Source organism: Diceros bicornis, chromosome 1, assembly GCF_020826845.1.
Source record: "Diceros bicornis minor isolate mBicDic1 chromosome 1, mDicBic1.mat.cur, whole genome shotgun sequence".
NCBI classification, from domain to species: domain Eukaryota; kingdom Metazoa; phylum Chordata; class Mammalia; order Perissodactyla; family Rhinocerotidae; genus Diceros; species Diceros bicornis.
The window spans coordinates 6548958-6567838 of NC_080740.1; the positions used below are offsets into that span (position 1 = coordinate 6548958).

General features: G+C 37.2%; 1 long non-coding RNA gene across 1 annotated transcript in view; it reads left to right on the forward strand.

Annotated features, from left to right (window-relative positions):
• The window catches only part of LOC131420818 (uncharacterized), a 29432-nt gene extending 11347 nt beyond the window's left edge, over window positions 1–18085 (forward strand). The window contains exons 3-4 of the long non-coding RNA XR_009223692.1: window positions 7983–8039; window positions 17638–18085. This is a non-coding gene — a long non-coding RNA (uncharacterized LOC131420818). The remainder of the gene's footprint in view (window positions 1–7982; window positions 8040–17637) is intronic.
• The last annotated feature ends 796 nt before the right edge of the window (window positions 18086–18881 follow it).

An 18881-nucleotide genomic window follows, 5' to 3' on the forward strand; every position in this document is an offset into this window, starting at 1 on the left:
TTACAGGCTAGAAGAGACTGGAATGATATATTCAAAATACTGAAAGACAAAAACTTTCAGCCAAGAATACTCTATCCAGCAAAAATATCCTTCAAATATGATGGAGAAATAGTAACTCTCCCAGATAAACAAAAGCTAAGGGAGTTCATGGCCACGAGACCCCCACTACAAGAAATACTCAAGAAGGCCCTCAGGCCTGAAAACAAGAAGAGAAAGGGAACACAAAGCTTGGAGTAAGGAGAAAAGTAGGTAGACAAACTCAGAAAAATAGTAGATCTTTACCGGAATAGGTTAGTAACCACTTAAATACTAAATTCAAAGATCAAAGGAAGAAATTCACCAAAAATAAATTTAACCTCATCACTGTAAACACACAGCCACAACACAAGATAGAATAAGGTATAACAAGAAAAACTTAGAAGGGGAAGAGGAAAGCGACTGAATTGATTTAGTATAAGGAAATAGGAGGCCATCAGATAATGGACTATCTCATACACAAGATTTTTTGCCCAAACCTCAAGGTAACCACTAGACAAATAACCAAAACAAATCCACATATGATAAACAAAGAGAAAACTAGAAGAGTCATAAGACAGAACAACCAATCTGAATTGGCAGTCCAAAACAAATGGGACAAGAAACAAAGGAAATGCAAAAGAATCAGAAAATAAGTGACAAAACAGCAACATTAAGCCCTCATATATCAATAATTACCCTAAAGGCAAATGGATTGAACTCTCCAATCAAAAGATACAGAGTGGCAGGATGGATTAAAAAGCAAGACCCAAAAATATGCTGCCTTCAGGAAACACATCTTAGCACTAAAGACAAGCACAGGCTCAGAGTGAAAGGATGGAAGACAATACTCCAAGCTAATGGCAAAGAAAAGAAAGCAGGTGTTGCCATACTCATATCAGACAAAGTAGACTTCAAGATAAAACAGGTTAAGAAAGACAAAGAAGGGACATATATAATGATAAAAGGGACACTCTATCAAGAAGACATATCACTTATAAATATATATGCACCCAACATAGGGGCACCAATGTACATAAAGCAACTATTAACAAACCTAAAAGGAGAAATCAACAACAACACAATAATAGTAGGGGATCTTAACACCCCACTTACAGCAATGGATAGATCATCCAGACAAAAAGTCAATAAAGAAATAGTAGACTTAAATGAAAAACTGGACAAGATGGACCTAGTAGACATATACAGAGCACTCCATCCAAAAACAGCTGACTACACATTCTTCTCAAGTGCGCATGGAACATTCTCTAGGATAGACCATATGTTGGGAAACAAAGCAAGCCTCAATAAATTTAAGAAGATTGAAATCATAACAAGCATCTTTTCAGACCATAAGGCTATGAAACTGGAAATGAACCATGAAAAAAAAACTGGGAAAGTGACAAAAATGTGGAGATTAAACAACATGCTACTGAACAACCAATGGATCATTGATGAAATTAAAGGAGAAATCAAAAACTATCTGGAAACAAACGAAAATGATAATATGCCATATCAAACCATATGGGACGCAGCAAAAGCGGTCCTGAGAGGGAAACTCATAGCGATACAAGCCCACCTTAACAAACAAGAAAAAGCCCTAATAGGCAACCTTAAATTACACCTAACAGAACTAGAAAAAGAAGAACAAACAAAGCCCAAAGCCAGCAGAAGGAGAGAAATAATAAAAATCAGAGCAGAAATAAATGAAATTGAGACCAAAAAAACAGTAGAAAGGATTAATGAAACAAAGAGTTGGTTCTTCGAGAAGATAAACAAAATCGACAAACCCTTAGCCAGGCTTACTAAGAAAAAAAGAGAAAAGGCTCAAGTAAATAAAATTAGAAATGAAAGAGGAGAAATTACAATGGATACCACGGAAATACAGAGGATTATAAGAGAATACTATGAGAAATTATATGCCAACAAATTGGACAATCTAGAAGAAATGGATAAATTCTTAGACTTATACAACCTCCCAAAATTGAACCAAGAAGAAATGGAGAATCTGAATAGACCAATAACAAGTAAAGAGATTGAAATAGTAATCAAAAACCTCCCAAAAAATAAAAGTCCAGGACCAGATGGCTTGTCCAGTGAATTTTACCAAAGATTCAAAGAAGATTTAATACCCATCCTTCTCAAACTATTCCAAAAAATAGAGGAAGATGGAACACTTCCTAAATCATTCTACGAGGCCAACGTCACCCTGATACCAAAACCAGACAAAGACAATACAAAGAAAGAAAATTACAGGCCAATATCACTGATGAACATTGATGCAAAAATCCTCAACACAATATTGGCAAGCCGAATACAACAATACATTAAAAAGATCATACACCATGATCAAGTGTGATTTATACCAGGGATGCAGGGATGGTTCAACATCCGCAAATCAATCAACGTGATACATCACATCAACAAAACAAAGAATAAAAACCACATGATCATCTCAATAGACGCAGAGAAGGCATTTGACAGGATACAACATCCATTTATGATAAAAACTCTCTGTAAAATGGGAATAGAAGGAAAGTACCTCAACATAATAAAGGCCATATATGACAAACCCACAGCCAACATCATACTCAACGGGGAAAGACTGAAAGCCATTCCTCTGAGAACAGGAACGAGGCAGGGCTGCCCACTCTCACCACTCCTGTTCAACATAGTACTGGAGGTTTTGGCCAGAGCAATTAGGCAAGAAAAAGGAATAAAAGGAATCCAAATAGGTAACGAAGAAGTGAAACTCTCACTATTTGCAGATGACATGATTGTATATATAGAAAACCCTAAAGAATCTGTTGGAAAACTATTAGAAACAATCAACAACTACAGCAAAGTTGCAGGGTACAAAATCAATCTACAAAAATCAGTTGCATTTCTATATGCTAATAATTAACAGAAAGAGAGCTCAAAAAGATAATACCATTTACAATTGCATCAAAAAGAATAAAATACCTAGGAATAAATCTTACCAAGGAGGTGAAGGACCTGTACAATGAGAACTATAAGACATTATTGAAAGAAATCCATGATGACATAAAGAAATGGAAAGATATCCCATGCACGTGGATTGGAAGAATAAACATAGTTAAAATGTCTATATTACCTAAAGCAATCTACAGATTCAATGCAATCCCAATCAGAATCCCAATGACATGCTTCACAGAAATAGAAAAAAGAATACTAAAATTTATATGGGGCAACAAAAGACCCCGACTAGCTAAAGAAATCCTAAAAAAAAAGAACAAAGCAGGAGGCATCACAATCCCTGACTTCAAAACATACTACAAAGCAATAGTAATCAAAACAGCATGGTACTGGTACAAAAACAGACACACAGATCAATGGAACAGAATTGAAAGCCCAGAAATAAAACCACACATATACGGACAGCTAATTTTTGACAAAGGTGCTAAGAACATGCAATGGAGAAAGGAAAGTCTCTTCAATAAATGGTGTTGGGAAAACTGGACAGCCACATGCAAAAGAATGAAAGTGGACCAGTGTGCTATCGCCATTCACAAAAATTAACTCAAAATGGATCAAAGACCTGAAGGTGAGACCTGAAACTATAAAACTCATAGAAGAAAATATAGGCAACACACTATTTGACATTGGTTTTAAAGGAATCTTTTCGGATGACATGCCTACCCAGACTAGGGAAACTAAAGAAAAGATAAACAATTGGGACTTTATCAGATTAAAGAGCTTTTATAAGACAAATGAAACCAGAATCAAGATGAACAGACAACCAACCAGCTGGGAGAGAATATTTGCAAAACATACATCTGACAAGGGGTTGATCTCCATAATATATAAAGAACTCACAGAACTGAACAACAAAAAAACAAACAACCCAATCAAAAAATGGGCAGAGGAAATGAACAGACACTTTTCCAAGGAAGATATCCAGATGGCCAATAGGCACATGAAAAGATGCTCAACATCACTAATCATCAGGGAAATGCAAATCAAAACAACACTAAGATACCACCTCACGCCCGTTAGAATGGCTATAATCACCAAGACAAAAAACAACAAATGTTGGAGAGGATGTGGAGAAACAGGAACCCTCATACACAGCTGGTGGGAATGCACATTGGTGCAGCCTCTATGGAAAACGGTATGGAGATTCCTCAAAGAATTAAAAATAGAGATGCCCTATGATCCAGCCATCCCACTACTGGGAATCTATCCAATGCACCTGAAATCAACAATCCAAAGAGGCTTATGCACCCCTATGTTCATTGCAGCATTATTCACCATAGCCAAGAAGTGGAAGCAACCTAAGTGTCCCTCAACTGACGATTGGATTAAGAAATTGTGGTATATATATACAATGGAATACTACTCAGCCATAAAAAAAGACAAAATCGTCCCATTTGCAACAACATGGATGGGCCTGGAGCGTATTATGTTAAGTGAAATAAGCCAGAAAGAGAAAGACAAACACTGTATGATCTCACTCATATGTGGAATATAAACCAACACATGGACAGAGAAAACTGGACTGTGGTTACCAGGGGCAGTGGGGGTGGGGGGAGCACAAGGGGTGAAGGGAGTCATATATATGGTGATGGACAAACAAAAATGTACAACCCAAAATTTCACAATGTTAGAAACCATTAAAACATCAATTTAAAAAAAAGACATTAATTACAACAGCATCAAAAAACATAACGTGCCTAGAAATAACTCTAACAATGTGTAAGATCCTCATGGAGAAATTATAAAATTTTGTTGAGATTAAAGAACTACTAAATAGAGATATGTCTTATACTTATGGATTGGAAGATTTTAAGTTCATAAACATGTAAAGATTCAATGCTATTCCAATCAAAATCCTAACAAGATTTCTTGGTGGAAGCAGTTTTAAATTTCAATTATTATATATTTGGTTCTTCTTCAAATGTTTAGTCATAATTTATTTTCTCTTGTTTTTTACTCATATTTCTATTTTACTAAAGATGTTAAAATATTTATTTTATATTCGTGATTGATATTCTAATATCTAAAGTTTTCATACATTCAATTCTGTTGTCTGTTATTTCTACCAGTTCTTACTCATAGTGCCTTGTTTTCTAGTGTGTTTTGTGAATTTTGATGACCGTGAGTTGATATTTATTAGAATAGTGGGAATTCTTGGAAGCCTGCCTTGAAGGTACGTTACTCCAGAGAGGATTTATATTTGCTTCTTTTGTATGTCTGGGACCACTTTGAATTCTTGGCTTGAGGTTTTTCAGACCACCTTTGTAGTATGAATTCAGGATGCAGACCATGAAAAAGCTGTTGAGGTTATTAATACTTGAGATTTAAAATTTATATTAAAAGGACTAAGAATGGCCTAAATACTTTTAAGGAAGAAAAACAAAATGAGATTTTTCTTACCAGATATCAGATGGTATATTATAAAGCTAGACCAATTAAGACAGTGGTATGGGCACACAAATAGAAAAAATAATCAGAATAAAATAGCTTAGAAACAGACTTGATTTTTGACAGAAGTGACATTGCGCACAGTAGGGAAGAGTTAAGAACTTCTGTTTATCAAAAGGTATTATAAAAAGAGTAAATAGATAAACCACACACTGGGAGAAGTTATTTGTAATATCCTCTAAGTGGCCAAAAAAGTTGTATCCAAAATATATAAAGAACTATATAAATCAATAAGAAAAAGACATACATCCCAATAGAAAAAGACAGAAAACTTGAACAAGCATTTCACAAAGAAGCACAAGTAACCAAAAGTATAAAAAGATGAAACATGCTCACAATAAGAGAACATTTCACATTTGTCAAGTTTGCACAAATTTAAAATTCAGACAATATTCAGTGTTAATACTAGAACACATGTACTGCTGGTGGTGGTATAAATTAGCATAACCACTTTGGACAACAGTTTGGCATTACCCAGTAGAGTTGGAGGCATGGAATTCTACTCCTAGGCATATACCTAAAGAAACTCCTCCACATATGCACCAAAACACATATATAAGTATAAGAATATTCATAGTATAATGGCACCACTCATAATAGAAAAAATAGCCCAAATGTTTACCAACAGTAGAAGGAATAAATTGTGGCGTATTTGTACAACGGAGTACTACATGACAGTGAAAAGTAATGACCTATGGTAGAAGCAATCAAGTCACAAAAGAATATAAACAGTATAATTCTCTATATAAAGACCAAAAGCATGCAGAATTAATCAACTTACTGTTTAGAAGAAAAAATATATTAAAACCTAGAGTAAAAGCAAGCAAATAAAAATTCCAAGTCAGAATAATGGCTACCTCTAAGGAGAGGAGGAAAGGATGGGCACACAGGGCGCTTCAAATATTCTTTAAAAAAAAAAAATAGGGGGCACCGGCCCGGTAGCGCAAGCGGTTAAGTGGCACGCTCAGCTGCAGCGGCCTGGGGTTCGCAGGTTCAGATCCGGGGCACGCACCAACGCACAGCTTGTCAAGCCATGCTGTGGCAGCACCCCATATAACGTGGAGGAAGATGGGCAAGGATGTTAGCCCAGACCCAGTCTTCCTCAGCAAAAAGAGGAGGATTGGCAGATGTTAGCTCAGGGCTGATCTTCCTCACCAAAAAAAAAAAAAAAAATAGGAGTAGGAATATTATTCTATATTCTGAAGAGTATTATTCTTCAAACTTTAACATATTTTTAATTAATATTTAACTTAAACTTTTTATGAAGAGAAAATCATAGATCTTGAATTCTTTTTGTTGAGGAGAGGAAAATTTACCTGGTTACATTTTTAGTGGATTATGAGTTATTTCTTATCAGTGAGCATCAAACTAAGAAAAACAGAAAAGAAATAAGGAAATTGAAACTAGAAAATTCGTACATAAGTGCTAGGCAACAGCAGACAGCCCACCTTTCCCAAGGAGTCTGGCTACACAAAGGGCCTATGGAAGCAGAACAGATTGGCCCATTCACCACAAGAGCCTCGCTGAACTGCGCTGTGCTCCCCAGAGGACTGCGCCCTACTTATTTTTACATGACTAGCCCTCTTCGGATGGACTGAGGTCACTTCCAATTTGAAAATAACCTTGGATCACAAGCTGAGGTTTTTAATTTGTTTACACTGATTTTTAAGCATCCTGAGGTATGATTAATAAATCTTCCTCATAGAGAAATAAGTTTGTTTCTAACGAAGATGGTCCTTGGCATGATTCTACTGTTCATACTATTGCAGTGAGTTTATTCCACAAACTAGTTTTCTAACACATTCTAATCTCAGGTTTGCATGGCAGCCCCTTAAACTCAGCAATAAATTGCCTGGTAAACTAATATGCAAGACACAAACTGCTTAGTACGTTATGAATATGTGATGACTTTCCTCCTTTCAAACTAATGAAGTCACTGAAAAAATATTTATCTGTATTTTCCAAATTATCTACTACACTAAGAAGCAAAACTTAATTTTTAAAGTTTAACGAGAAATTAGGGCTACGGTTCTATAGGGAGTCAAATATATATTTTGCCTTTTGTAAAAGGGTCTATGAGAACTATTGTTACTCTCCTAGAAGAGCCCAAGAATAAATAAAAGAGAACATGTATTGAGTTGCTGTGTATGTGCTATAATTCAAGATAGTGGTGTGCTGGTAAATGGTTAACAAGCAGCTATACAGAAGGAAAAGTCTTGATTTGTAGCATTTGCCAATTTCTGTGGTATGCATACTCGCACCATGGCTAATTTCAAGCTACCAATTCCATGTCGATAAAAGTGGAGTTGGGAAGAAACGCACATCATTATCTAGTATTTTCACCATACAGCTATGATAGAGAGATGCAAATAACCTCAAAAGCACAGATAACAATAAAATGTAGCACAATAATTAGGAAGTGATGTTTGAGCATTTATTACTTTTGTTTTTAGGATAATTTATTTTAATGTAAATTTATGTAAATTTTTTTTTTTTTTAATAATGACTGTGTTTAACAATAGGCTGGGAAAATTCCTGAAACTTTGCTCCAGCCTACCACTGATTGGACTACACTCTAGGTAATGTTACCAAACTGGTACAATTAGTAAATGACAGAATTCAGTATATGAACATGATTATATATATTCCCATACACTCATGACCTGTATACAGGAAAGAATTCCAAAATTCTCCTTTAAGGTAATTGCTTGGTAAATTACATACACAATTCAGTGACAGTCATGTTAATGGACTGTTTTGAAGAAAACGGACTTAATTTTCAGAATTTAGCCCTTAGTCCACCCAGATCGGACAGAGCAATGTAACACATAATTTCTGGATTCCTAACAGTCATCCAGCAGGCCTGAAAGAACTCCAGTATCATTCCCCTTCTGTCTAGTCAGTGAATGAGACACTAGTAGGAAAGGAAAAGGGGAGAAAGAGAGAGACTCCCAAAGGACCCCTTCCACAATTAATTATGCAAATCACAAGTAAATTAGACACTAAAAATTTAAGATTGATTGAAAGGCTTGCTCAAATTGCTTTAACTGTGATTCATAAACCAATCACGCAAATTCATATGTTAGGTTGTATAAAAAAAATTAGAAAGATGTAGAATGGAATAAGATTACCTTAATTTAAATGTAAAAGACATGGTTGCTGAAGTATGAGTCTCTTACACTGTTAGCACTAGCCCATCAGATGTTAACAAAATCTGATATGCAACAGTTTTACATATCCCCTTGTGGGAGAAAGATCAACTTGTGATCTGCTTTATAAATCAGCTACAGTGTTAGAGTTAGGCTACTGTAGCTAAATGGCTTTTAGATATGCTTCCTGTTTTAAGCTACCATATTTACAAATGAAAGCTTTTTCAAACCATGGCTTTTAATGTAATTTGCATATTTAGTAATACATTGATTAAAATTAAACACGGATTATTGCAATTTATTTCAGAAACAGATGGGATGCATTAAGTGAAAAGCCAGAGCTTTTAAATAGAACAGACTCACTGGCTGACTACTGATGAACGATGCATACAAAACTTTGTAAATTGGCAAAAAGGAAAAAAAAAAGCCCTCTGCGCCCATTTCCTTTCAAGGCTTTCCTGACTAGTGATTCCATGAAATTAGTAATCAAGTTAATTTAAAATGAATAATGTATATCAAAGGTATACATCAGCTTAATGAGAGCAGATTTTTCTGAAGAAAGAAAATGCTTTCACGAACTTTGAATCTTCTTTGTCTGCAGAGCTTGTGTCCTCAGGTTTTCCTAATTAAATACGGTTTTGCTGGGGTTCACCAGCAGATGGCATTCTTCCATTACATACACTCCCGCTGGACTGCTTTGATTTCAGTTTCATGAAACTTCACCAGCTAGTGTAAATTAACCATGAATTCACTCAATGACAGACAAAGTTGGGTCCAAGCATTTGTTTCTGAAATGGCATATTCTCAAAATAGTCTTGGTCTGTAACCTGATTAGCCTGTAAAGAGTATTTCATTTTTTCTCTGCTCTTTGTATCCATTGCTTTGTTGAAAATTGTTCACAAAAGCTAATTTTGATGAGAATAATGTATATATCTCTTATGTTAGCCCCTTGTCAGTTATTTCATCAAAGGTAGAACTAAGCTTTTGCCTCACCCCACCCCCATAGCAGTGGGATATAATTCAATCAGATCATATTACTATGCTAGTTGCATTACGAAAATAATTTTTGCATATAAGCTTTTCATTTTGTAAAGCACAGGCATTTTCCAAGTTAATTTAGCAAAATCTGGCGTACTTTGCTTAGCTATCCAATTCTTCTTATTAACCTAGGCAATTAATTCTCTCCATAAAAGAAAACTCATCAAGTAGGTAGAGAATTTATAATTTAATTTTGATACAATTTTTCCTCCTGGATTTTTCTTTTTTTGAGTTAGAAGAGAAAAAGGAATTTGGCCCATAACATTTAAATAACATTTACATTATTCAAAACCTTCACTGGACAGTACAGAAATTCTATTAATACATAGACTCAAACTCACCAAATTCACTTGAACTGGCTGCTCAAGGTAAAGCTGCACTACTGTCAGACGAGTCCCAATATTTCCTATTTAACTTAAATGCTAATTATAAACCCTCAGAATATGCAAAACTAGGTAGTTTAAAGCACAAATTGTTCATTTCATAATGGATCAATGGCACATACTTCAAAAAAGCAAATAAAAACTATTTTTATATAAGGTTTCTGACGATTTTGTTTCTTAAAAGCACACATGAATACCAAAAACAAAAAAGAATCTTTTCATCAAAATCCTGATTACAGTAACACCATGCTGTGGAGGTTTTATTTTGTTAGGTTTTGTTTTTAAATGTAAATTACCAAAAATTACCTCCAGCTTTTTCAAAGTTTGATTAAATACTCAAAAGTACTTAAAAGGTCAGTTCCCAGCTTCCCTGCTATGGATTACTCTAACATGAAGTGTTTGTCACCTATTGTGAGTTGTGAAAATCCCCCTGTATCCAATGTGTTTTGTTTGGATTGAGATGGCATGCTGTTGATGGCTGTGACCTTCATGGTGGCTTAGATCCCTGGCTGGCACTGATTTTTGATTTAGTGCCGATCTGCTGCGCTTGTCACAGGCTGCAAGGTGCTTTCCATGCACTAATGGAACAGCTCAAGGGCAGAGGGGCCCTGTAAATGTCTATCTCTCACCAACCACGGGCTAAATAGAGAGCTGAGTTTTCTACATGTGAATGACAGACTCTGAGATTACATGCAGGAGGTAATGCAAAGTTTTAAAACCTGCTCAGACTTCATGAAAATAGCAAGCATTTGCAAAGTGCCAACTCTAAGGTTATTCTGCTTGCTAATGAATATGTATCTGCACTGTTAAAATGGAATATTTAACACAAATACTGATAATATATCTTCATTTGGTGGCAAGGAACTAACAGTCAGTTGATGCGTCCTTTGGTTCAACTACAGTTGTTAATAAATTCTGCTACTTAATGATGTCTTCAACAGAAAATTGCATATGTCCAAATTTTTTCCTTCTAAGAAAACACAAAATGTATGATAAATGTTATAGAAAGAGGTAAATTTAGAAACAAAATATAACATCTTGGCCTATGTATCATTTCCAAGGCGTCCTGACCACTGAAGGGTGTTCCAGATGTACAGTAAAAAAAAACAACACAGGTGAATTTTGCCTTCTAAAGAGATATGTTACTTGCTCTGGCTTAGGCAAGAGAAATTCATGCCAAGAGGCTAGTAAACATATTAGTAGTACATCTATAGGGGACCAAATCCTATTCATCCTTCAAGACTCAGCTCAAATGCTATCTCCTCCAGGAGCAATTCCCGATTCTCCCAAGAAGTAATCTCTCCTTCCTTGAACTTCTTCCTGAGATTTGACCTGTGCATTTCTTGCTGTTATCATTGTTCTTTACCTTTATGACAGATATTCACTCATTTCCTGCAATAGACTATAAGCTCCTTAAGGGCAAGTACCACATCTGTTTTATCTTTATAACCATCACCTTACCTAAGGTGGCCCTGTGCTTGACACATTGTAAGTGCTCAATACATGTTTGCCAAATGAATGATAAATATATGACTACAACACCGTAGCGGTCTCCAGTTTGATGAAACTTTAAAGCTATCAGATTTTATCATTAACATTAATGCCTGGCTGATTTCCTAAATCTCCACTTCTTTCAATCACCACATACAGGTGAATGGCCCCTCTAACATTCAGAAATCTCACTTTGGAGTGTTTGATTTCTCTCTGACTCTGCCTCCCATCAGCAAAACCACATGCTAGACCTTATTCTAAGACAGCTCTATAAGCCCAGCTCACCAAACCAATGCTCCCCTACACATAATATTCAGATCCTTTCTAAGTATAATAGCCTTAGATTCCCTCACCTGACCACATAGTAATTCACAGGATATAAACTTCATCAATGTCTGACAAGTCTTTGAAACCATCCCATGAGAAACTGCTTTCTCAATACATTCAGCTACCTTTCAAGACACTTTGGTACATTAATTCACCAGCTCTTTATTGAGTGCCTACTATGCACCAGGTACTAAAAGCTAATTAGGATATAGTGCTCTGCAACCACAGGAGGTTCCAGGCAGTGTGCCAAGAAATACCTGAAGCCACTAGAAAAACATGGTACATCCTATTGGAGGACGGGAAGATTAAGTAATTTAAAACATTATTTTTACATTAAAATAAACACAAATAAAGTAAGGAATGGAACACAAAATTTACATGAATTTTTAAAACATAAGAATTCAAAAAATTCCCACTTTCGGTAGACTGCTTCTGATCCCCCTGAATGTGAATTCATTCTCTTCTGCCATTCAAGACAATGCAGTTGAAACTTTTTGATAAACTATATGAAAGAACACATATTTTGGAATAAGGAAATCTTGATTAGAATTCCAATTACTCTTTCTAATTATGTTTCATTGGGTGAGTTACTTAAGCAGTGTGTGCCTATCTGTTCTCATCTATAAAATATGCATAATAACACCTATCTTTTAGGGCAACTGTAAAGATAAATAAGTTAGTACATGTAAAGTGCAAAGACAGCACCTACTACAGAGTAAGTGATCTTTTCTCCTTCCCACTTTCTCCCTTTGGGAACTTTATTCATCTCCTAAAAGAGACCTACCAGATCCTAATGTCCTTTCACAAGTCTGCCACTTCAGATCTTTGCATTTGAACCACTGGACAACTGATATAATAGTTTAATCATCAAATTGCAATCTTTCACAATAAATTCACATTCCACATGTAGAATAGCCTATTAAGATTTCATGGAGGGGCCGCCCGGTGGCTTAGCGGTTGAGTGCGTGCGCTCCGCTACTGGCGGCCCAGTGTTCGGATCCCAGGCGCGCACCGACGCACTGCTTCTCCGGCCATGCTGAGGCCATGTCCCACATACAGCAACTAGAAGGATGTGCAACTATGACATACAACTATCTACTGGGCTTTGGGGAAAAAAAAGGAGGAGGATTGGCAATAGATGTTAGCTCAGAGCCGGTCTTCCTCAGCAAAAAGAGGAGGATTAGCACGGATGTTAGCTCAGGGCTGATGTTCCTCACAAAAAAAAAAAAGACTTCATGGACACCATTCAGATGATCTACATAGTTTTGTCACCACTTTTACTACTTTCGAAAGCCTCTAGTTCAGTCATCTCACTTGTAAGTGACCTAACTTGTCTCCTTTGCTGGCTGAAATCCTCTTACTGCTGTATCCTCCAGTGGATAGGTATCACACCAAGGTTCTCCTCTTAGCACTCATCTCTCCTCTCTCTACACACACGCCCCCGATGAGCATGTTCACTCTAATGGCTTCAACCACCAACTCTATGCCAGTGACAAAAATCTGTGTCTCCAGTCCCGACCTTTGATTTGTGCTCCAGTCCTCAAGTTCCACCTGCCTCCAGGATATGCCCCCTTCAATGAACTGCCATCGACTCAAACTCAACTGGATCACAACTTATCTCAGCATGCCTTCCTTCAAACTACCTTTCTTCCGTCAGAGTGGAAACTTGGAGGCCATTTTGAACTTTTTTCTCTTTTTTAATCCTCTATATTCAATCTATCACCAATTTCTTTTTTTTTTTTAAGACATCATTCAAATCTGAATTGTCCTTTCCAGTCTCACTGCCATGACTCCAGTCCAGGGCCTCATGCCTAGAGTGATGCAATAACCTCCTAGCTCAGTGCTTCTCAAATTTTGGATGCAGGTTACAATACTCTGAAGGAACCTTGCAAAGAGAGATTCTCAGGCCACCCCCAGGCTCACTGAATCAGAATCTTTGGAGGCTAGAGCTCTCCAGTTGATTCTCATGCACAACTAGATTTGGAACCACTATTACAATTGAGTCCATGCCTCTAGTCTCTCCAATTTCAATAGACAAGGTGTATTTGAATATCAGTTTCATCATGGCACATGCGTGTTTAAGAATTTTCTAATGGTTTTCTACTGGCAGACACATTAAGCTGAAATTCCACCGCCAATTTCCAAGGCTCCATAATCTAGCCCCACCCAACTTTTTGACAGAATTCTTAGTCTGACAACTACAGTCTCCTCAATCTTATCTCCATCTCAATTCCTTGGTTCATTACTTAAAACCATTCCTTCCCCATTCTCCCACCAACCTAAACCCTACCCATCCTTCAAAGATGAACTCCATCTGACCTCCTCATCAAGTATCCTCTGGTCATAGCACTCCTCTATACTTTCTCCTTCCTCTGTCTCCTGTTGTGATTTATATCAGTACCACGCTGTTTTATAATTTTTCTTGAATTATATTTTTATAAATCTCTCCAAGGATAGATTGTAAATGTCATGAAGAAAAGAACTATGTCAAACATTTTTTTCATGTTTCTCTTCAAATATCTCAAGGCACATAATAGATGCTCAATAGATTATTGTAATTAATAAAACTTCATTGAATACTTACTACCTAATAGACATATGTATTAACTCATTAAATTCTCACAACAACCCCATGAGGGTTTTGACATAAAACTCAGTTTTACATGAGGAAATAAACACAGAGAGGTTAAATAACTTACCAGGTTTACACAGTTCACAAGCGGAAGAGTTGGCACTCAAACCTTGGCAGTCTTTCCAAAGCTTATGCTCTTAACCAAAGCACCGCAGAATCATAGAACATTAGCACCAGAAGGCGCTTTAGTGGCTGTCTAGCTCATTCACCTGGTATTAAGAAGATATTTTTCTATTTATTAATCTTTATGTATTTGTTTATTTAAAGGCACCTGTTCTCTAGTCACTTTCCTGTATGTTCTTTAGGTCTCCTTGGATCTCTATGTTGATACTACATAACTCTTTAGATGACTCTAAATGTATATAATTAGCTGCAGTGATGAGTACCTAACAAAATACTATGACAAACAAGATGCAAATACAAATTCCCCCTGAACCAAACGGTTCATATTGAAGGGCATTAAAGCAGGCCAAGACACATATTTCATTAGAGGGTTTCCTTTTCAGTATTTCTGGGCCTTTGCTGCCATGTTTTTTAAGGAAGGGATTTGTTAATTCAGTGAATTGGGGTTGTGTGTGTGAGCGTGTGTGTGTTTAGTTGGCAGTGGCCGGGGGAAGGACATAGGGACTAAAAGAATATGTTTTTGAAAGTAGAGCAGACATCAAAATTTGTTTATGTCAGAGTAATAAGTGACTTGTTTTCTATCCTGTTTATATGTTGTATACTTCTTCTGACACACAGACCTGCTATACCTCAGGGTGCGTGAATTGACTGCAATCAAAGTCTGTGCACATGTTTAGGCCTGGGGGTCTGGTTTTCCTGACAGTCAGCATGATCTGAGGGGCACCAGAAGTCACCAGAGTTAAATGGCACTTGATGTGATGGAATAAGACACTTCTCTCAGCTCATGTCAATGGGAAAAAAACAAATTCCAACATTCAGAGGAGAGTCCAATATGGTAGTACATGAACCAGATTTCATATCTTGGGCCAGACACTTTGAAAATTTGAGCCCTATTAAAATGCTTAAAACAAATGAGGTAGAGAGACAGAGTCCACTGCTCTATTTGCACCAATACTGGCTTCCACATACTTATTGGTGGCTCTACTAGAACAGGTAATAAGCAGCTCTAGATTTTTCATGCTTTAAAGTTTTAGAATAGCATGAATAATTGAAATCCACAGATAACACCAAAATTTAATTTTAGTCAAGATATTAAGCCACCTCCTCCTCAGTGAAGCTTTTGTATTAGCTAACAAACAGCATACCTGACTGGCTTGCATTTCAGCTTTTAGTTATTTCTGTACACCTTCTAGGGTTCTTGGGTAGGTGTTATTGAGCAACCAGAAAGAAAGAGATTCATGCCTCCTTCTTGTCCTCTATGACCAACTACCATCCACGCATTTGCAAGATGGCTGGCTGATGCTGGGGTGGAAACAGGACCATTACTTTTCCTTCTCACAGCGCTCCTTGACCCATACACATGGTGACGATAGAGTCAGTGCAAACCCCTCATTCCAAGCAGTAGTACAAATGTTTCGTGAGTGGAACTATTTTTAATCACTTATAAGTGGCATCTTTATAGACTAATTACGTACTGAAGTAAATGTGATACAGGTTCTCTAAACCAGCTATCAAAAATTCAAGATTAGATGGGGCTGGCCTGGTGGCGCAAGCAGTTAAGTGTGCGTGCTCCGCTTCAACACCTGGGGTTCGCAGGTTCGGATCCCGGGCGTACACCAACGCACCCCTTGTCAAAGCCATGCTGTGGCGGCATCCCATATAAAGTGGAGGAAGATGGGCATGGATGTTAGCTCAGCACCAACCTTCCTCAGCAAGTCAAAAAAAAAAAAAGAGGAGGATTGGCATCGGATGTTAGCTCAGGGCTGATCTTCCTCACAAAAAAAAGAAAATTCAAGATTAGGAACTACTGCTCTTCTGAATCACCTAAGAATCTTGTTTTAAAAAAGGATTTCCAAAATTTCCCTCTGGAGAGTTTGACTCAATAGGTTTGGGCTCAAAAATCTGCATTTTAATAAGTACCCCTCCCTCTCCCTTTATTCACCTCCTACCCCACCCTCCTCACCCCTACCCCCACCTCAGTGATTCAGGTAGGGAGGGCCCGTGGACTACACTTTGAAAATCACTGCCTAGGGCACGAAAAAAGAGTTGGATATCCTTGCAGTTGGTTCCATAAGCAAGCTTTGTTTTCCCTCTGGTCCCACAACCCCCAGGTGAGTTGAGTCTAGATCAGCTATGCTGACTTAGAGACCATGTTGAAGATCCAATACATACTTCCTCTAATGCCAGAGGTGATAGAAGTGTTGGCTTACTGGGTATATGGGGGTTTAAGGTGTAGCCTTGAGGCCTGCTTAAGGGCAGGATCAGGCTTATAGATAATGAAATGTACAAGACAGTGACACCATCCAGCCGGAATAGATTCTGCCGTGCTCTGATCCAAGCAGAACAAGTAGCTGCTGAGGCCCAACCATGACAAGGTCTATTTTTGCCTGTGACATTGGAGAATTTATTCAAGAACAGTTCCCCTTGTGCCAGGATTTCCACTGTACAGCTGCAAAGGTTGCTTAGTCCTTGGTTCACCCGCTGTTTAAACCTTCTCAAATGCCTGAAATAAAGCTAGTCTTTCTTCCCGGAATTATGGACTTACACGAGAACTCTGCAAGCTGCAAACAAAACCTCTTATCCCTGTTTCCTCTGGTCCACGTACTTTGCAAAGTGGTTACTTTGTGGTAAGTGTGAGTTATCCAAATAGCAAGTCCTTGCACGGGTACTATGATTTGGGGGAGAAGATGAATTCCCCTGATGTTCCCATAGTTCACAAGGGTCTTTGTGAGGATTAAACAATACAATCCCCGTGAAAGCACTCTGCATACTCTCAGTTGCCATGAAAATGCTAGAAAAGATTAAATAGTATGAGGCAGAAAAGATTTAAACTGTAAACATTCAACAAGGAAGGTTACTCTAACACAGATGTCAATCAACAGAGGGTCCTCTCCTAGAAAAGCTCCTTTTCGTGTGTTTGGCTTCCCCGTGCCTAATCTGAGAATACAAACAGTGTGTTATGTGTGCTAGATTTCTGTAGACTGTGCAGAAAAACCCTGAGCAAGTAAATAAAATTGTTTTGTCTTCATTTCAGCGACAACAAGACTGTAATGTCATGGAGTGTTCCCAGTGCAGGAGCATCTCATCAGACCTCCCCACAGTCCTGCTGTGCCCTGCCTTTCTCTGGGTCTCTCCCACTATTCCAGCACTTTGACATGTTGTGGATTACACTCTCAGGTTCTTTCATCAATTTAACATTAAAATTCCTGTGAAATATTAATGAAATAATGCTAAAAAAAAGAAAAATGTTCCTACAATACTGCAACATTTTAATGCCTCATTAAAATCATTAGCAATGCTAATACTAAAGAACTTACTTCATCTTTCAAAGAGCCAAAAAATAAATCATAATAAAATGTTTGTTAACATTACATCTGGAGAAATAAATTATACAATGCCTTTCTGTATGGGCTTTATATATTCTAAAGATGACACACTAAGGTCACACTATTAAGTACATGCAACTAGTTTTTTCTATGGAAACTCATATTGTATTATTTTATAATATTCATTAAACACTGTGAATATTGTTTGTGTTTTTCATTTATGAGAAAAATATATGGTGTGCCTATCAACCAGCCAGGGCTCTCATGGAACTCAGGTTGCAAACAATGACATGCTTCACTGACCTGAATGACTTACAAAAGCCATTTATATTCAGTACTCTCATTTATGCTATCTTTAAAAATGAATAAGAGACATATATTAATAGCAAGAAACTGGTAGGATGATTGCATCACTACCCATCTCCAGACTTATTGCAACACTTCATTCTCCATCAGTTGAACTGACATGGGAATGTAAATGTCGTATATAATAGTCATATAAAATTTTACTACATGAGTGACTAAGGCAAGTGTGACAGTCTCCTTCTCTTTGTTGACCAACTTTTATTTGGAAATCAAAGGGGTATAATGACATGGCAAAGTTCTAGCTAGTTTGTTATGAAGGAAACCTTTCACCATTGACTAGGGTAAGAGGCAGAATGTTCTCTTAAATAAATCTACATATTCTAGAGGGATTGCATAGTACAATAGAGCCTCAGCATATGGGCAGATCCAGAAGATCGTGGGAACTTCTTTTCTCTCTCAGAATAATCCAGTGTGCAGTCACGCAGGTAGAGACAAAGATATAAAAAAACAAACAAAACAAATGAAACAAAAACTCCACCCACGAAAGTGTTCCTGTATCTCCCTAGATAAAAATAAGTAATAGGAACCTAGCCAAATCCAATCTCTCAGTCACAACTATTTGATACTTTATTCTGTTGAAAATTAA